Here is a 21,803-nt window from a genome sequence, read left to right on the forward strand (position 1 = left end):
CATGATGAGAAGTAGGGGTAAGGGTCGAGGACGTGGACACGGATGCGGGCGTCTAAGTGACGGTGTGGGCACAGGCCGAGTTCCTGGTCCAGGTGAATCACAGACAGCTGCTGAGGGATTAGGAGAGAGGTAAGTTTCTGGGCTCCCCAGATTCATATCACAATTTGCGGGACCGCGTGGTAGACCTTTATTACAAATAGAGCAGTGCGAGCAGGTCCTGTTGTGGATGGCAGAAAGCGAATCCAGCAATGTATCGACCACCAAGTCTTCTACGCAGTCCACTACTCCCAGCCTAGGGACTGCAACTCTGAATCCTGCTCCTCCTTCCTCCCAGCCTCCTCACTCCATGATAATGACATATTCTGATGAGCAGGCAGACTCCCAGGAACTGTTCTCGGGTCCCTGCCATGAGTAGGAAAAAATGGTTCCTCTCTCACCTGAGGAGTTTGTCGTGACCGATGCCCAACCTTTGGAAAGTTCCCAGAGTCCGGGTGATGAGGCTGAGGACTTCCGGCAACACTCACAAGAGCTTTTTGTGGATGAAGATGATGAGGATCAGTTGTCTGTCAGTGAGGTAGTAGTAAGGGCAGTAAGTCCGAGGGAGGTGCGCACAGAGGATTCAGAGGAAGAGCAGCTGGACGATGAGGTGACTGAACCCACCTGGTTCGCTAAGCCTTCTGAGGACAGGGCTTCAGAGGGGGAGGCAAGTGCAGCAGCAGGACAGGTTGGAAGAGGCAGTGGAGTGGCCAGGGGTAAAGGCAGGGCCAAAGTGAAGAATCCCCCAACTGTTTCCCAAAGCACCCCCTCGCGCCAAGCCTCTGTGCAGAGGGCTAGGTGTTCAAAGGTGTGGATGTTTTTTAGTGAGAGCACGGACGACCGACGAACAGTGGTGTGCAAACTTTGTCGCACCAAGATCAGCCAGGGAGCCACCACTACCAGCCTGACCACCACCAGCATGCGCAGGCATATGATGGCCAAGCACCCCACAAGGTGGGATGAAGGCCATTCACTGCCTCCGGGTCATATTACTGCCTCTTCCCCAGTGCCCCAACCTCCCACACAGATCCAATCCCCCTCCCAGGACACAGGCACGAGCACCTCTCGGCCTGCACCCACACCTTCACCTCCACCGTCCTCCACTCCATCCAGCAATGTCTCTAACACAAGCGTTGGAGCGAAAGCGTAAATACGCCGCCACCCACCCACATGCACAAGCTTTAAACGTGCACATTGCCAAATTAATCAGCCTAGAGATGTTGCCGTACAGGCTTGTGGAAACGGAGGCTTTCAAAAACATGATGGCGGCTGCGGCACTACGCTACTCGGTCCCCAGTCACCACTATTTTTCCCGGTGTGCCATCCCCGCTCTACACCAGCACGTTTCCCGCAACATAAATCGTGCCCTCACCAACGCGGTTACTGGGAAGGTCCACTGAACCATGGACACGTGGACAAGTACTGGCGGGCAGGGCCACTATATCTCCCTGACAGCACATTGGGTGAAGTTGGTGGAGGCTGGGACCGAGTCAGAGCCTGGGACCGCTCACGTCCTACCCACACCCAGAATAGCGGGTCCTACCTCGGTGCTGGTATCTGCGGCGTTTTATGCCACCACCTCCAACCCCCCCCCCCCACCTCCTCCTCCACCTCTCAATTAAGAAGTATGAGCACATCGCTAGTAGTCAGTAGCACGCAGCAGCACAGCGGTGGGGAAGGGTCAGCAAGCTCTGCTGAGATTAATCAGCTTAGGTGACAAGAGGCACACGGCCCCTGAGTTCTTGCAGGGTCTGACAGAGCAGACCAACCTCTGGCTTTCGCTGCTGAGCCTCCAACCGGGCATGGTCGTGTGTGACAACGGCCGTAACCTGGTGGCGGCTTTGCAGCTTGGCAGCCTCACACATGTGCCATGCGTGGCCCATGTCTTCAATCTGGTGGTTCATCGGTTTCTGAAAAACTACCCCACACTTGTCTGACCTGCTCGGCAAGGTGTGCCGCGTCTGCGCACATTTCCGCAAGTCCACCACAGATGCTGCCACCCTAAGAACCCTGCAACGTCGGTTTGAGCTGCCAGAGCACCAACTGCTGTGCGACTTGCCCCCACGGTGGAATTCTACGCTGAACATGTTGGCCAGGCATGTATGAGCAGCGTAGAGCAATAGTGGAATACCAGCAGCAACATGGGCGGAGGAGTGGTAGTTAGCCTTCACAATTCTTTACTGACGAGTGGGCATGGATGGCAGACATCTGTCAAGTCCTCAGAAAATTTGAGGAGTCTACCCAAATGGTGAGCGGCGATGTGGCCATCATTAGCTTTATCATTCCGCTGCTTTGCCTGCTGAGAAGTTCGCTGCTAAGCATAAAGGCCGACACTTTGCGGTTGGAACAGGAGACGGGCGATGACAGTATTTTGCTTGATAGCCAGACCACCCTCATGTCTATATCTCAGCGCATTTTGGAGGAGGATGGAGAAGGGGAGTAGGAGGAGGAGGGGGAAGAGACTGCTGGCCACACTGCAGAGGGCAGCCATGCTGCTTACCTCTCATCTGTTCAGTGTGTATGGGCTGAAGAAGAGGAGGAGGAGGTAGAGGATCTTGAAAGTCATCTTCCTAGTGAGGACAGCAATGTGTTGCGTACTGGGACCCTGGCACACATGGCTGACTTCATGTTAGGCTGCCTTTCCCGTGACCCTCGCGTTAGATGCATTCTAGCCAACATGGATTACTGGGTGTAAACCCTTCTAGACCCACGGTATAAGGAGAACCTTTCCACTCTCATTCCCGAAGAAGAAACGGGTACGAGAGTGATACAATACCACAGGGCCCTGGTGGAAAAAGTGATGCTAAAGTTCCATCTGTCAGCACTAGCGAGAGAAGACGCAGTTTCGAGGGCCAAGTAGCAGGGGAGGCTCAGGGATCAGGCAGTATATTCGCAGGCAGGGGAACACTCTCCAAGGCCTTTTCCAGTTTTATGGCTCCCCAGCAAGACTGTGTCACAACTCCCCAGTCAAGGCTGATTCGGAGGGAGCAATGTAAAAAAAATGGTGAGGGATTGCATAGCCGATCCTACCACCGTCCTCCGTGATCCCTCTGCTCCATACAACTATTGGGTGTCAAAGCTGGACATGTGGCACGAACGTGCGCTGTATGTCCTGGAGGTGCTGGCCTGCCCTGCCGCTAGTGTCTTATCAAAGAGGGTGATTAGTACAGCTGGGGGAATCATCTCGGATAAGCGTACGTGCCTGTCAACTGCCAGCGCTGACATGCTTACACTCAAAAGGATGAACAAAGGCTGTATTTCCCCAGACTTCTCTTCTACACCGGTGGGAAGCAGTGGAACCTAATGATTCTTTTCATTGCAACAGGAGAAAAATACAACCAAAAAAAGGGGGAATTAGCTTCGTCAATCCCTCTCGGATATTATTACTCCTCGTCCTCCTACTCCCCCTCCTAAAACAGCATGTCATCACGCTGAACTGCCAATTTTTCTGCGGCCGAAAAGGCTCTGTTTAAAAGATGTTACTATTTTTCAAAGTTACAAAAGTTTTTATACTTTAACTGAAACCAATTTTTTTCACAGGGCTGCCTCCAGGCTCCGTTACAAATTAAGCAATAGCGAGCTATATCTATAAAAAATGTTTATGAGTTTCACCCGCCCTTGCGGTTTAGCAATTTTTCAGTGGTATACTTGTATTTTTTGTATTTTTCAAGCCCTTGCCTATACTGTTATCTAATTAATTTTTCCGGCTTTCGCCCGCACTCTTGGTAACCAAATTTTTTCCGATGTTCGCCTATACTCTTGGTACACCAATGCTTCTGGGGTTCGCCTACACTCTTGCTACAGAAATGTTACTGGGGTCCGCCTATACACTTGCTACTGAAAGGTTTGAGGGGTTCGCCTATACTCTTACAACAGAAAAGTTTCAGGGGTCCGCCTCTACTGTGGGTGCACGAAGGTTTTCCATAGCGGTGTTCAGCTGCCTGACACATACACAGAATGAAATGTGTGAGGACACATGGATTTCCCATAGCTATGTAACTCATGGCACCTTGGGTCACACAAAGTGGAGGCTGGGACCGAGTCTGACCCAGGGCCCGCTCATGTACTTCCCACACAGAGTATTGCGGGTCCTACCTCGGTCATGGTTTTTCGCCCTTATTATGCCACCTCCTCCTCCTGCTTGGGGTCTGGGGATCAGCGCTGGGCAACACATATTTGCTCTCGTGTTACCACAGTTATCTGAGAAAATGGTTTGGGCCAAACAAAAGGAGCGTTACTGAATTAATGAGATGTTCACAGCTGTACTAGCCTCTGAGTCCGCTTTAGGGCTTGGGCTTGGGCAAAGCTTGGGCTTTCCTATGCTGTGGGTGCACAAAGACTTCCTATTGCGGTGCTTTACCTGTCTGACACAAATACACTGACTGACTTGGCTAGGAGGCTGATGGCTTTCCCAATGCGTTTTTTTACCTATCTGGCACAAATACACTGAATGACTTGGGCAATAGTGTGGGCCGAGGTCCTGGACGGGGTGAAACTCTGCCATGTTTGGGCACTCTCTTTTCTTCATGTTTAATACTGTCTTTGAGTTTCATGGGCTCGCTATGCTGTGGGTGCACAAAGGCTTTCCCATTGCATTGTTCAGCTATCTGACACATACAAAGAATGATGAATTGGGCAGAAATGTGGGCAGATGCCGAGGTCCTTGGCGGGGTGAAACTCTGCCATGTTTGGGCACACTATTTTCTTCCTGTTTAATACTGCCCCTGGGTTCCAGCGGTCTGCCTATACTGTGGGTGCACAAAGGGATCCCTATTGCACTGTTCAGCTTTCTGACACATACAAAGAATGAATTGGGTAGAAATGTGGGCCGAGGCCGAGGTCCTTGGTGGGGTGAAGCTCTGCCATGTTTGGGCACTCTTTTTTCTTCTTGTTTAATACTGTCCCTGGGTTCTAGGGGCTCACTTATACTGTGGGTGCACAAAGGCTTTCCCATTGCATTGTTCAACTAGCTGACACATACAAAGAATTAATTGGGCAGAAATGTGGGGTGAAGCCGAGGTCCTTGGCTGGGTGAAACTCTGCCATCTTTGGGCACTCTGATTTATTAATGTGTAATACTGTCTTTAAGTTTCATGGGCTTATCTATGCTGTGGGTGCACAAAAGACTTTCCATTGCGTTGTTTTACCTGTCAGGCACAACTACACTGACTGACTTGGCTAGGGTGCAGACGGATTTCCCATTGTGGTGTTTTACCTATCTGGCACAAATACACTGACTGACTAGGCCAGAAGTGTGGGCCAAGGTCCTGGGTGGGTTGAAACTCTGCCATGTTTGGGCACTCTGATTTCTTTATGTGTAATAATGTCTTTGAGTTTCATGGGCTCGCCTATGCTTTGGGTGCACAAAGATTTCCCTTTGTGGTGTTTTAGCTATCTGGCACAAATACACTAAATGACTTGGGTAGGGTGCAGAGTGCCACCTCCTCCTTCTGCTTGGGGTCTGGGGATCAGCGTTGGTCGATATGTATTTGCTCTCATGTTACGACAGTTATCTGAGACACTGGTTTGGACCAATGAAAATAAGCGTAACTGAATTGAGGAGACGTTTACAGCTGTACTAGCATCCAAGTCCACTTTATGCCCACGATTACTGGGGGTGTGAGCCGAGGTTGAGGTCCTTGGCAGGGTTAAACTGCCTTGTTTGGGCGCTCTGATTTCTTTATGTGTAATACTTTTCTTGGGTTCCAGGGGCTCGCCTATGCTGTGGGTGCACAAAGACTTTCCATTGCGTTGTTTTCTTGGGGGGGTGCAACTGTACCAGGCTTGGCCTGCGGAACTTCTTTGTGGTTCATCCAGTCTTTGGAGCGATGAAAGCAACTGTAACTGATTTAATTAGACGTTCACAGCTGTACTAGCATCCCAGTCCGCTTTATGCCCACGATTGCTGAGTGTGTGTACAGAGGCTGAGGTCCTGGGCTGGGTAAAACTCTGCCATGTTTGGGCACTGTAATTGCTTCATGTTTAATACTTTCCTTGGGTTTCATGGCCTCGCCTATGCTGTGGGTGCACAAAGATTTCCCATTGCGGTGTTTTAGCTATCTGGCACAAATACACTGACTGACTTGGGTAGGTTGCAGAAGGCTTTCCCATTGCAGTGTTCAGCTATCTGACACATACACAGAATGAATTGTGTGGGGAGACATGGATTTCCCATTGCTATGTAACTCGCGGCACCTTGGATCACACAAGGGGGAGGCTGGGACCGAGTCTGACCCAGGGCCCGCTCACGTACAGCCCACACAGAGTATTGAGGGTCCTACCTCGGTCATGGTTTCTCAGGCTTATTATGTCACTTGCTCCTCCTGCTTGGGGTCTGGGGATTTGCGTTGGTCAGCATGTATTATCTCTCATGCTACAAATTCCCACAGTAATCCGAGATACTGGATTGGAGCATTCACAGGAAGCTTAGTGATTTCATGAGACTTTCACAGGGTCACTGTATACCTGTGGAGGCTACTTTTGCGACACTTCCTGCTTCAAACCAATCTTTGGTTTTAGTATGCACTGCTGCATTGTGGAGATGTGTAGAAATGCTTACACCTGAGTCCCCTTTATGCCCACGTTTGCGGCTCCTGACAATTTTGTAATGGAGGTGGCTCGGGATTGGAATGATCGTACGTTAATTTATCATCAATTCTCATCAGCATTGTGAGCTGTAGCCCACACTTTCAATGAGGGTCGCTGCCTGGCCCAGCCAACCCTCTGCAGTGTGTGTCTCCGGTTCCTCCTCATCGCAGACGCACTTCTAAATAGACATGAGGGTGGTGTGGCTATGAAGTCAGAGTGTGGCATGAGGCCAGCTGAACGCTGCGCAGGGAAAATTTTGTGTGCGCTGTGGACGCAGGGTCGTGCGGGGGGTTGAATAGCAATGCCAGCATGTAACCCAGGAGAAGAGGCAGCAGTGTCACCCGCAGGCAGTGATTGTCCTTGGTTGCAGCTAGTGTGGTACTTAGCTAAGATGTGCCAGCGTGTATGCCTTGCTAATGAAGGTCTGTCCCAAGTAAATTGCTAGGGTGGTGACTGCCAGGCTCTTGCCACTATTTTGGCTTAATAGTGGGACCTAGGAGCCTCAGATGCAGCCATGCATGCTGCCCCTGCCCTTCCCTATCCATTTCTGTGGTGTTTTCATGACTTTCTGAGGTTTTCCAGTGTTTCACAAATCATCCCCTATACGAGGCATCGGTCCCATAAAAAGATGCTCGAGTCCCCCATTGACTTCAATGGGGTTCGTTACTCGAAATGAGCTCTTGAGCATTACGGAAAATTCAACTCGAGTACCGAGCACCTGAGCATTTCGGTGCTCGCTCATCTCTGATAGTAATAGTATTTTAGGCTGAAAAAGACTTTTTTGCATCAAGTTCAGCCTATTTTTCTGCAATGTTGATACAGAGGAAGGTAAAAAACACCAATGAGGAAAAAGCCAATTTTCCTAATTTTAGGGTAAAAAATCCTGCTTGACTCTAAGTCATAGAGTCATCATAGAATGGTAGAGTTGGAATGGACCTCCAGGGTCATCTGGTCCAACGCCCTACTCAGTGCAGGATTCACTAAATCACCCCAGACTTCTCTTGCAATTAGAATAATCCTCGTATCAACAACACTTCTGAAATAATCAGTGATTATAACATGTAGTATTGTCACACCCAAGATATTCAAGCCCCTTTTGAACTCTTTTAGTTAGTTTGCTATTACCACATCATCAGGCATGGTATTCCAATAGTTTTCGCATAAAATAGTTTCTATGCATTTGAACTTTACTTCTTTAAGGCATAAATAATAATAATGCAGCTTAAGACAAAATTAATACCTTATTTGGTATTTCTCTAATATTAGTGTAGAAACCTTCTTTCTGGACTTAGAGTATGTCTCCTTGTTACAGTCACAGTCCTGGGTATAAATATATGATGGGAAAGATCTCTGTATCGTCCATTGATATATTTATACATAGTTATTAGGTCTTTCCTCAGCTACCTTTTTTGTAAAAACTCAATAACGTCAATTTTGATAACCGTTTTTGGGCATTGTAGATACCCATTCCATTGATTAATGTAGTTGCCCATCTTTGAACCTGCTGAAGCTGTAATATGTCTTTCTTGAATACCGGTGCCCAAAACAGTATGCAATATTCCATGTGTGGTCTGACCAGTGACTTGTATAGAGGAAGAACAATGTTCTTGTCATGTGCCCCTAGACCACTTTTGATGCACACCATGATCCTATTTGGCAGCAGCTGCCTGACTCTGGTGCTCCAGTTAAATTCACAGTTAACTAAAATTCTCAAGTCTTTTTCCATGTTATTGTTTCCTAGTGGTTTCCCATTTCGTGTGTAATGTATATTTTCCTTGTCTGTGTTAAACCTCATTTGTGTAACAAGATAAATAGTCTCACCTCGTTTTTTCCATAAGCGCTCACTGCATGTAACTTCAAATGTAGAGAGATGGATACTCACGTCCAAAAACAGCCACTCGATCAGGTGGTCTTTGCAATAAAATATATCCAAATAGATGGGAACTTGGACTTCCGTGAATAAAATCTCCTCTTTATTAGAAAATGTGCTTTATAAGATCACAAACATGGAGGACCCGTTTCAGCCCGCTTTGAGCCTTGATCACCTTATTTGCCATTTTTCAGCCCAACCTTCCAACTTATCCAGATCTGTTTGCAATTGTATACTATCCAATCTTAATTACTTTACATAGTTTTGTATCATCTGCAAATATTGATATTTGTCTGTGTAATCCTTTTACAAGCTCACAATCCAGTTTGGCTGTCTGCATGTTTGGGATGTGGTGTTTATAGCTGCCCTCTTGTATTAGTATATCAGTAAGCATATGGCCACTTTCTGTGATTTTCTTAGTCTGTTAATATTTTCTTTTTCTGTGATTTTTATTGGTATTAGTGTAGGAGCTCACAAGTAAATGAGGACCCTTGACGTGGGTTGTAAGCTAGTTTATTTTGGCCCAAGTATTAATCAATACCACCTGTTTATTGGTATGTATCAGTAACATGCAGTGTGGCTTTGAACACTGGGGGAGCCCAGGGTGCCAGTGCCAGTGGGGTTCACCTGTCACCTTGTAGCCCGCTGGATTGAAATATGGTGTCCTTATTAGGTTGTAAGCCTGTTATACTACATGTATTATGGGGCATGATGCCCTTTATATGCTTTTTTTGTGTAATAAGCAGTAGTACTAAGCAGACACCCCCCTCAAAATATAAAGAAGGTGTGTGAGTGGGTGTTGCACCTGTGTGGTGGCTCCTCCATTTAGCAGTCTGACTGTCTGCATGTTGAGGAATGTGGTGTTTTACATGCCCTTTGTATCAGTATATCAGTAAGTATATAGCCGCTTTCTGTGTTTATATCTTCCTTTTTTGTAATTTTTCTATAACAAGAAGGGGAAAGCCAAGCTGAAAAAGAATAGAATAAAACATATTGTATAATTGTAGATATATCTGACCTCAAAAGATGTAATCATAAGAGGCCAAAAAAGAATCATGTCAACAGGTGGTTCACTAAAGAGTACAAAACTGTTCAGAACACTCTGAGAATAGCTTCAACTAAGCATAGAGACTCAAACAACACCAGTCTGAGAGAAGCCGATCTACACAAAAACATCCACAGCAGCATCCAATTAATAGGCTATAAGAAGGCCGAGTAACTCGTATACAATTTTTTAAGGATGTAACTAGAGATGAGCTAGCATACTCGTCCGAGCTTGATGCTCGTTCGAGTATTAGGGTGCTCGAGATGCTCTTTACTGGAGACGAGCATCACGCGGTACTCGTCTCGATTAAACGAGCACTGACCATTGAATTCAATGGAGCCAGCAATACATTGAAAGCAATGGGCTGCCGGCAAGCGCGGGATGAATTTTCGGGAAGGGCTTAAAAATATAAGCCCTTCCCTGAAATTCATCCAGAAATGTGTAAAAAGTAAAAAAAATATATATACTCACCTTGTCCCGGTAGCCGGAGTTCAGCCGCGGTCGGCCGGCAGTTCTCCTGAACTGCTGTGAGTAGTATTCAGCAGCCGGGGATTTAAAATCCCCACCTGCTGAATGAGCTGCCTCTGATTGGTGAGGCTGTGACCAATCAGAGGCAGCTCATTCAGCAGGCGGGGATTTTAAATCCCCACCTGCTGAATACTACAGAAAGCAGTTCAGGAGAACTGCTGGCCAAACGCGGCTGAACTCTGGCTGCAGTGGAAAGGTGAGTATACATTTTTTTTTTTATTTTTACACATTTTAGGATGATTTTCAGGTAAGGGCTTATATTTTTAAGCCCTTCCCGAAAATTCATCCCGCGCTCGCCGGCAGCCCATTGCTTTCAATGGAGCCGGCTGTATTGCCGGCTCCATTGAATTCAATGGGCTAACATTGTTCTTCTCTGCCACTGCTGTTACAGCTGTTTCAGAGGAGAACGATCTTTATGCTGACAGTGCGGGGGGATGGGGGGGGTCTCACTCTTGCCACTATTGTGGCTTAATAGTGAGACCTTGGAGCCTGAAATGCAGTCCTGCATGTTGCTCCTCGCCTGTCCTATCCATTTCTGTGTTTTTTACATGACTTTGGTGATTTGCTAAGATTTTCACAAATGAAAACCTTAGCGGAGCACCAGTCATATACAAAAGTGCTTGAGTCGCCCATTGACTTCAATGGGGTTCGTTACTCGAAACGAACTCTCGAGCATCACTGAAAGTTCGACTCGAGTAACGAGCACTCGAGCATTTTGGTGCTCGCTCATCTCTAGATTTAACGCCTCACCTTGGGTCGGATCCAAACCCATGATATATCAAGCAAGAAGTGTAGAAGGAGGCAGCATCCATGGCAAGAGTTTAAAAGTTAAAAAGACACTTTATTCCATCATGGTCCATACATGAAGCAGACAGCATCAACGTTTCAATTCTCGAGGATTGAACATTTTGTATTGGAAATCATATATTCATAGATAACCTTCAAAACCTCAGAATAGGAGCAGTAACTGCATGGCACTAATGCTTATTTTGGATAGTCTATGCATATGTGGTCATTGTAGCTTTTTGGCTATATTGTGCATATGTTCATTTAGCTCATATGTTCCTGTATCAGGAGGCATATTGGACTTATGCTGGCACATCAGCATTCTTTGAGGTATTTTGATCTTGCAAACAAATCAATTGCAAATGTAAAAAAATGAGTGGATAAACCCAACTTTTTTTAACCTCCTCCATTTCTATAGGTTGTATTTCAGAAGGGCAACTGAATCTTAGGTAGATGGAAGAAAGACAGAACAATGTATATAGCCAGTGTTAGACTAGTTTGGACCAAAGTACCAAATTGTCCACCAGTGGACCCAGGCTCTGACACAATGATTGAACACAAAGATCCTCCCAAATACAGTCCAAGTCTCAGATGACTATCGCTTGCCACTTGAATCTAATTATTATGAGTTGATTCACAAATAACCTGTTAGATTTTATTGAAGTTACTTTATGTCATGCGTGTTACTATGGGTGAAGGAAAGCCAAGCTGATGTGCACATCTTCTGTATACAGTAGATGGAGGGTTAGCCAAATGAACTCCTTTTGACATTATACAAGAGTCCATCCTTAACTTTCCGCAATTTTTTTTTCAGGACCCTAATTTCTCACAATGCAATTACTACCACATAATAGTAAAACCCTCAGTATCAACCCCTGGATGATCGCACATAGCCAAATGTAGCATACACATCCGCTGACAGTATCACAAAATAATGTTTTTTTCAAAGCCAGTCATCTCACACCACATATCATGGGATCTGTAGAGCCAAGATGAAAGGTAAGAAATAGCGAAGAGTTAACTTTTGAAAAGTTCAGTTTGCCGATTCACCGAATTTGGGCAAAAAGTTTGGTTTTGTCTGAATGAGTTCGAACTGAATCGAAACTTCAAAAAACCCTAAAACTGGTGTATAATGATGCAGAACAAGGAAGAAGAAGGACAAAGCAGAAGGAGGAACAAGAAAGAAGGAAGAAGAAGAAGAAGAAGAAGGAAGAAGGAAGAAGAAGGAAGAAGAAGGAAGAAGAGGAAGAGGAAGAGGAGGTAGAGGAAGAAGAAAGAATGAAGAAGAAAGAAGAAAGAAGAAGGAGGAAGAAGAAGAAGAAAAAAGAAGAAGAAGAAGGAGGAAGAAAAAGAAAGAAGAAGAAGGAAGAAGAAGGAAGAAGAAGAAGAAGAAGGAGGAAGAGGAGGAAGAAGAAATTTACCCAATGTTCAGGTTCACACCGAGCTGAACTTTTAGCAAAGTTTGGCCTGAAACGGTGTCCAACTGTTTCGGTTCGCTCAACACTAGTAAGCAAGAACACATCTATACATAGTATAATTAGCAGAAGTTTACAAGTAAATGCACAATTATGGGAACCCCATTCTGCCTACCAATAAATATTTTTGACTTCCACAAATCATTTTTCCCCAGTCTTACCCAGCATGCACGGTACATTCATTGTATGAGGACAGTACAAGCTTATATTTGGTTCATAATTACTTTCCTAAACTTGTTTGAACTTTGTGATGTCACCCGTAACATTTATTAAGTTATGCCATTCTCTTCAGAAAGCAATAAGCAGAGATCGTATAACGCTCTCTCAAACCGTAATAAACGTAGCAGAACACGTCTCTGCGCAAATGGTTGTGTTTGTTTAGATCGAGGGAGATTTGCATAAAGACAGCTAATCATGTGCATTGTAAACAACGTCAAAACAATAAAAACAGAAATGAACCAATAAATGTTTTACCCCGGGGAGCCGGGGATCATGGGAGGCTCGTCTTGCATATTGCCTTAGTATGCTAACTTAGGCGATATTGTGCAAAGTATTAACCCTATAGTACGTGGAATGTATAACAAATGATATATTGAATTTTTCATACAAGCCATGCATTAATCAATTCGACATTATGTATTAGTATTACAGGAAAGTGCAGGCTGTGGGGATTGATAGGCTCGAGCTGTTTTTAGAAAAGTGATAAACGCAATAGTCCCTATAAAATGACAGCTTCTGCTTCTTGTGTAACCATGTATGTACACCCTCGGGATGATGCTCCTTGCTGTTCTCCAGTACGGTGATTGCTCACTACAAACTACAGCATGAAAATAAAAGTTCACTGATGACTTCAAGGTTTATTGTAAAGGTCACGTTGGGAAAAGCTTGAAAGGCTTTTTCATTTTAAGCTTATTAAAATACCTTGAATATATATTTGGCCTTCAACCAGCGCAGACGTTTTGACTATTCCTAGCAGAACGTAATATACTGTACTGCAGGAAAAGGAAAAAGGTATTTGCAGAGAGTAGGGTCATCATATGTAACAAAAATGTAGCCCTATCTGTAAGAAATGTGGTCTTTTTTCTCTAAAGAGAAAGGGTGTTGCATGACGTCAGAACACACAGGCCAAATTAATAATGTCCAATAGTGCAGCAATCAGCAAGAATGCTCCTGCTTTATTGTTATTTCCTATCTATTGGTTTGTTGTTGGGGCAGTTGCTATACAACTGTCTCACAGCTGATCCATTAGACTTCTTTTGAGAGAAGTTCTTGATTGGTAAACTTTTCTTTAAATATTCCGGACTTCTGCAGTGTGTTGCTGGTTATAGCGTAAGTTATGTGTGCTTAAATCCAGTATTCCTTTTTTGCTTCTAGTATCTTGCACCTAGTCTACCTTTGTTTCTGATCACTGTATTCTTATTCATGTAATTATTTCTAATCCAGTCTTTCCTTTTTAGACTTGTAGCTTGATGTATGCTTTTCCCTGTTTTTTATGTCTTTTCTTGCTTCTTAGTTGAACTCTACACCGTTTAGCTTTTTTCTCTCTGGGTCTTAGTATCCTCTTATTGGTTGACACGGTCAGTGTTTCAGATAGGGTTTCCATAAGGAGTATCTTTAGGCGTACTCATAGACACTAATGTCTGGTGTTAGAATCAGCATCAGGGATAGATTTTGTGGCAAAGACGTAGGCAAAGTTAGAGTAAAGGCCCATTTACACACAAAGATGATCGCTTAGAAGATGGCTTTTGAGTGATCATTTTGCATAAACTACTAATTGGTCCTAATGACAATTAGTAGCTTTTTAATGCGTGTGAGCCGCCGCAAGCTATATTCAGAGAGTAGCGGGTGGACTGTTCTCAAAATATATTCCCTTTGTTCTGCTGCGGGGCTGACAGCTGAGACAATATTATCAGCGCTCCCTGCGGAGAACACAGCATGAAGTCCCTGCTACCAGCTCTTCTGCCAAACCATGGCTTATATGGAAAGATGGCTTTTGAGCGAATTTTGAGCAATAATCGTTGTGTGTAAAAGGGCCTTTAGAGTCAGTTACTGTCTCAAATAAACTGTTTGTTTATATGTTTTCCCCATCATCCGTTTGCTCTATTATCAGATATCACCATTGTTCATTTGCTCCATTATCTGACTGCCGTCATCATCATCCATTCTTGCCATCTGACTAATATTCCCATTCTGTTCCTGTCATCTACTAGTGAGTTCCTATTCTTGCATCTTTGTTACCTACTAGTGTTAATATGTGTTTCACGTTATTGCTCATTTGATTGGCTGGTTGTTACATAATTTGACCTTACAGCAAGTATTGAGGGCATGTGATTAATGTAATACTGTGTTGGTACCTGGGAAAAGTGACTGCTACAAACAAAGTTGAGTTCTGAAGTCTTGTGTCCAGCCAATGTCTTTACAAATAGACTACCTGTGAATCAAGCCAGTTAAAATAGACCCTAGTGACAAGTGATTGGCTCTAAAGTCAGATCTAAATGGAGTTGCAGTCTTAAACATTGGGCCAGTTGTTATATTATAGCCTGGCATAGGGCATACATTTGAAGTCAGTTCTGCTCTTTTTTTAAAGGGCACAACTTTTGCCAGTCCTGCTTGTTATCAAAAAGGGCACATACTTAAGTACAATATTGCTGGTTTCAACAGGGGGTTACTAACTAGTTGCACTACTTTCCTCTCTGCTAATTTGTTTTTTCTTTAAATGGGTGTAAACGTTTGGCTAGTACTATTTTATATTAAAAGCTTATAAATGCGCTATTGAATGGTACTGTTCGCCGGGCTGCTGACAGCTCCGTACACATTGCAGTGGCCCAGACTGGTACTGCAGGCACTTTGCCCATTGACTTCAATGTCACAGTCATATGTTGTTGCTTTACTATAGATGAAATATCACAGTAGTTTGACTATCATATCGGAAGGGTAAAACCAACCCCATGGGACTGAAAAATAATTACAACACTAAGTATATTTAAAAAAGCTTTTCTTACTCCAAAACAACTAACACCTTTAAGTGCTCAGAAGATTTTCCAATATGCTGGCAGCTACATCCGCTAGTGGTTTTCTTCAACATCTTGCAAAACAGGTCACAGGCTAAATTGAATATTGTCACTTTCTACATTGTCCAATTGATTTTGACACAAGCCCTCTGCTCAGATATTTTACTGCCAACATTATGGTTACACGTGAAGAAGTGTCGATATTAAAGTGATTGCATTGTATTTTCTCCTACTTTCTCCATAAGCCAGTCCCTTCTCTGCTTGAAGGGATCCTACTGCTGTCAGTGGCTTATCACAACACTGTGATTGAGTCTTACAATCCACAGAAGATACAGAATAATGCATAAGCAATTGCTCCGAAGAGACCTGTCATAATATTGGGAGGCTTTGATACATGTAGAATAATGCATTGCATATTCTGCTTGGACTTGTTGTCTTATTCGCTACTTCTTACATGTGTAGAATAATGCATTGCAATATGCACTGGGGAAGAGTCAGTCACTTGGCTGTGGGATAATATTGTGATGGACACTTACTGCATCTTGTAGAATAACAATAGATTACCATATAGGATTATTATTGTTTATTCATATAATTGCAACAAGGTCAACATCAGGCTGCATTTACATGGGCGAGTGCGATATCAGTCACAGAAGATCGTACCTCTCTCGGACTCATTAATCTGCAATTCTACATGCGCTCTTCAAACCAGCGTGTATAATCCTTTTTTGCAATATGCATCAGATTTACTTGAGTTTTTCAGCACACAAAAATAAATGCAAGTGGTTGCAATAGTTAGGGCGGCTTCACATTGGCGTATGCACAAAAACGCATGCGTTAGTGTAACTTCTTGTGTAGTGAAGGTCCCGCTATTGTGCATCTTAGCACATTTTACTTTACTTTTGCGCTGCCGGAGACCGTTGACATCACGGAGGGATACACCCACAACATGATTTAGGCTGCCTGTTCACAGGCGATGATCCACGGGCAATAAATTGCCCGTAGATCACACTCTGCAAAGCGTTAACGTTGCTGTGGAAATCATAGTGCTGGCATCCACGAGTGCAGAATCATAGTAATTCTTCGCTCGCGTTATATAATTCGCGGCATACTGTGATTGCCGTGATTCTCCGCGGTGATCATATCTAATAGATAGGCTCACGGAAGAGACCTGTCAGCTCTCCCCCTCCTCCCCTGCCCTGGCTATAGACAGGGGGCCTTAAAGGGCTGTGCAGCCTAATTAGTTCCCAGTGTATTCAAATTTGCTGTGAAATTGTGCAGTTCATTGCATAATTGCAGGGGATTGGGTGAGCGCCCATAGACTCCTTTGGTGTGCACCAAAATAGAGCATGTCATGGTGTATTTTTTGCATGTGCAAAATGTATGTGCAAAAGCGAAAATGAGAATGAGCCCATTGAAAACAATAGGGTCTATACTCTGCACAAATTTTGCATGTGCAAAAACGTGCGCCAAAACGCTCATGTGAAGTTACCCTGACAAATTGCTCCAAAATAGGATGCGGTGGGATTTTTCAATCTCACGCTATCAGTGTGGACAAAATATAGCACATATGAATTAACCCATTGAATATAATGGATACTATTGATGTACAAGAACTCTCACATGAACATCGCCCAAGTAAATACAGCCTAAATCTATGTTCACGTTAGCTTTCTGGCTTCTTTTTATAACGGAGCCATAACTGCTATGTAAGATCTGTTTTTGACAATCGTTACATGTAAACACCGGCATCCTGCAGTTTTCACTTGAACAATGATTTTAAGGTGAACTTCAAATTCATCGTTCAGCTACTGGAGATAAAGAAAACACACTTGTCTCTCTGTAGACATCTGGCTGTTCTCTTCGCAGGGAGTTGGCAGTTAATATTGTATTCTGCTGGGAGCCCCTAGGAGAACAATGCAGCTGTGTGCACAGCTGGGCATGTGATTAATCATATGCTGAGCTCTGCAAACAGCTCCTAAAGGCCCTTTTACATTCTAATGAAGATGATAAAGTGTTAAATATGGCAATTAATGGCTATTAACACTTTATGCAAAAAGATCGCTAAATCTTTCAATCTTTCAGCTGTTTGCCACCAAAATACCAGAAAATCTGAAAGGTGACAGTGAAAATGTGAGTGTCAAAAGTGTACATATATACACAAGCGGGAGATTCTACAAACAAGGAGAGTGGATTCACGCACAATATTTTGCTACAGGCTTTGTGGCATTTTCAGCAAAGAAAAAAAAATGTTTTTATATTTACATATATATATATATATATATATATATATATATATATATATAGATAGATAGATAGATAGAGATGTCAATTAAATTATTAGGGCGTATTAACATATATTAACCTTACTCTATATGACCTAGAATGAAGAGCAGCACCCATTCTGGCAGAGCTTGTGCCATCTAGAGATGAGCGAGCACCCAAAAGCTCGGGTCCTCGTTATTCAAGTCAAGTTTTTCGTAAAATTCGAGAGCTCTATTCGAGTAACGAACCTCATTGACTTCAATGGGAGACTCGAGCATTTTTGTATGTGGGACACCGGGTGCCGAGCTTTTTTTTTTTTATCTCTCTCTCTCTCTCTCAGCCACAAACTACCATTGATGTGCGCAGCAGGGAGGGGTCAAAACTGACACATCGCAGCGGGAGGGGCCAAAGCTGGGGCGGGGTTGAACACGGCGTGATGCTAGCTCGAGTAGCGAGCACCATCGAATATGCTAATACTCGAACGATCATCAAGCTCAGAACAGTACGTTGGCTCAGCTCTAATTACAGCACGTCATTATTGTGAATAGCTGTCCTGTAATACTACATTTCCCCTGCAGTGGCTGCTGTAGCTGCCACCCTACAAAATCAGCTGATTGCTAGTGATGCTGGGATCAAAACTAGGGGCAATCAGCTGTGCACCCCGGGCCCCACATTCTCTGGGGGTTTGTGCAAGTTGGCACGGCTCCTCTAAACTTGTTTCTGATATATGAAACATTTCTAATTCTTTGATTATGTAATTGCAATATTACCTTGCTTCCACTTTTGCACTTTAGTTACGTGAATATTACTTTAATTATATTCAAAAACTGTGTGCGCCTTTTTTTACTAGTGTTGCTATTTTCTCATTCTCTTTTTTCTGTCTAAATAGTCCAAGATAAGCAAATGATGCCATAGATTCAGCAGAAAACATATTCAAGGCAGTTTTAATTGTGCAGCAAATTTCAGTGAACCATAAGTAAACTCTGAAAACTCCATTAATGTGCATATGTAGCTCTGAACAGCTTGCACAGTATAGACTGTGACAGTGATACTGATAAGTGAACCTGTTTGTGACCCTTTCAAGCTAATTCTGAAATTTTTCTTGACATTCAATTAAGGAATTACCATTTTTATTTTTTTTTCCTACAATATGGACAAACCTAAATTAAATAGTAAATACTGTACAAGAATTACAATTTGCTTCGCATATCTATCTGTCTATTCTAGTGATAGGTATTGTAAGATATTCTGTATGTATCTGTTTTCATTTTCTTACCCTTGTATTTTGTATATGTCATTTATTGTAAGTTGTGTTTAAGATCGCTCTATGCTTGCTTCCATTTCCCTGATATGCTTATTAGTTCCTTTAAGACAAGCCGAGTTCTCGGTCCAATCCAAAGCGTGGCGGTCAACGCGCATATCGATCAGCGTGAAGGGCAGTATGCTGTTCGTCTTTCCCCTCTACGAATTGCAGTGCCTCTTGGCCATGCTAAGGCCCACCCTCTTGTCAAGAAAAAAAGGGCAGGCAGAGACAGCCAGGACTCTGGCCATGCACCAGGAATAGGCGCACAGCAAAATATTTAGGCACTGAAGTCGTAGTTCATATCAGTACTGCCGGGTAGTGCCACCTTTCCCCAGAGGACGAGCCTTAAAGCTTCTCGGCACTTCCATCCCCATATAAAAAAGAATTGCTGCTGTGTCACAGAAGTCTGAGCAGTAGGGACTGTGACTATGTACTGGACAGAGGTCTTCTTAAGGCTAAGGCAACAAGGCACAATCATTAGAAAGGACTACAGAGGCTGTAGAGAAGCTACTGTTGAGTTTAGAGGAGACTGCTTGAAACCAGTAGATTGTGGGGCTACGTTGGATCGCTGGATTCATTGCTGAAGAGGCAGCTAAGACCACAGACAGGCAACTTCTTGGAATACCCAGAGAAAGCAGGACTGAGCAAGCAGACCAATATCAGGACATCTAAGAGTATATCCACATTGGGTCATAAGTGAGGTTGTCCTCAGAAAAAACTGAGGGTACGCACACAATTAGTGACTTGTCAGTTAGCCAGCAGGACTGCTATTACCGTGTTTCCCCAAAAATAAGACCCTGCTTTATATTAATTTTTGCCCCAATAGAGGCACCACGGCATTGATTGGCCAATTCATATATCCCACCGCCACAAAGCGATAGCTGTGATTGGTTCTTGGACCACTACTCAGCCAATCAATGCAGCGCTCGATGAACCAATCACAGCCATCGTATTGCTTCATCAAACACTGCTGTTACCATGCAGGGCGGCGCTGGGTCCCGCGGCCGGCGCGCGCCGCCTCGAGCTCGGCTTCGGCGTCCCGGAGCTGTGCTGTCAGGGATCTCCCGGCGGCGGGGAGCAGCCAGCGCGCAGCAGCGTGGAGCAGCCAGCGTGCTGCGGCGTGGGCGTGTCCGCCCGTAGGGTGCCGCCCGCTCTCATCCACCTCCCTTATGCAACAGTGTGAGAGTCGGCTCCTCCCACTCTCCGCCCCGGGGCGGAGGCTTTTAGTTAAAAGACTGGCAGTGACCTGAACTCACTGCCAGTTATTGGTTCTGCTAGCCTCTAGTCAGGTCTATTCTAGTCTGTCCTAGTTGCTTGTGAGTATCCTTCGTTTGCCTGTGAGCTTCACCTCCAGCCTTGATTCACCTAGTAGTTTTGTTGGTCTGTTACACCTGCCTCTTCTGTCGGCACTCTGTCCCCTGTTAGTAGTTCCATCCAGGTAGTCGCCAGGTCCCTAGCCAGCGCAGGGACTGCCGCCCAGTTGTCCGCCTGGGGTTAGCCAGGGCCGAGGCAAGTAGGCAGGGACAGTGGGGTGCAGGAGATCAGGGCACCCCAACTGGCGCTCGGGGGGCAGAGTGCCGTAACATAATAACTGGCCCTTTAAAACCGTTTTTGTCATGGAGGCGATCAGTTCCCTCGCGAACCAGCTGCAGGCCCTGGTGCCTGTTATCCAGGATTTATCCGCCCGCATGGTGGCCCAGGAGCAGCGGGGGGTGTCGCAGGGGTCGGACGCCTCAACCAGCCCCGAACCCAAGTGCCCTCTTCCCGAGGTGTTTGCTGGGGAGAGGAACAAGTTTTTTGTTTTCCGACAGGCGTGTCGCCTGTTTTTTCGCATGCGTCCCCGTTCTTCCGGGTCGGAGGCTCAGAGGGTCGGGCTGATAATGTCCCTGCTGCGGGGCTCGGCACAGACATGGGCTTTCTCCATCCCCGAGGGTTCCTCCTGCCTGCAGTCCGTGGACTCCTTTTTTCAGGAACTCGGGAGTATCTTCGACGAACCGGACCGAGCGGGGTTGGCGGTTTCGCGGTTGTTGGCGCTGCGGCAGGGGTTGTCGTGTGTGGAGGATTATTGCTCCAACTTCAGACGCTATGCGGGGGATACGACATGGAACGATAGCGCGCTGAAGGACGTTTTTCTGCAGAGCCTCTCGGACGCAGTTAAAGACCTGTTAATTTCCCATCCCGTTCCCGGGTCCTTAAGGGAGGCTATGGAGCTAGCGGTGAGAGCAGATAGGAGGCTCAGGTCTAGGAAGCAGGACAGGCAGACCCGTAGAGTCAGGGAGGTCAGTGGCCCTGGTCCCTCCTCCTCCTTACCAGTCTCTGCGCCCGAGCCGATGGAGGTGGACCCGCTGGACCCCAAAGAGCGACGCCGGATCCGTTTGTTGCATCGTCTCTGCCTCTACTGCGGGAAAGCTGGACATCGGGTGATAACCTGCCCACTGAGGTCTCAACGCCCGCAGCCGGAACCGGCGGAAAACTCCGAGTCCTAGGCGATTGCAGGGAGGATCGCCTAGGACTTCAGGTACTTCCTAAACTTTTGGTACCGTGTCATGTTAGATTCGGGGATTTTTCCCGATCAGGGCGGGCGTTTATTGATTCCGGAGCAGCCGCTAACTTGATAAGTCTGGGTTTTGTCCGTTCTCTGAGGGCGGAATTTGTGGCGTTGAAGACGCCAATTCATTTTACCAGCATTGATGCCACCCCTCTCTCTACAGGCTTGGTACGATGGAGGACCCCAAGATTACAGTTCACGGTGGGGGTCCTCCACTCGGAAGAACTGTCTTTCTTGGTGATGGAAAAAATGTCGGTTGATGTGGTGCTGGGTATGCCCTGGTTGGCACTGCACAACCCCCAATTTGATTGGTCCACCCGGGAATTGACTCATTGGGGGTCATCGTGT

The sequence above is a fragment of the Eleutherodactylus coqui genome, chromosome 2 (assembly GCF_035609145.1).
Source record: "Eleutherodactylus coqui strain aEleCoq1 chromosome 2, aEleCoq1.hap1, whole genome shotgun sequence".
Classification (NCBI taxonomy): domain Eukaryota; kingdom Metazoa; phylum Chordata; class Amphibia; order Anura; family Eleutherodactylidae; genus Eleutherodactylus; species Eleutherodactylus coqui.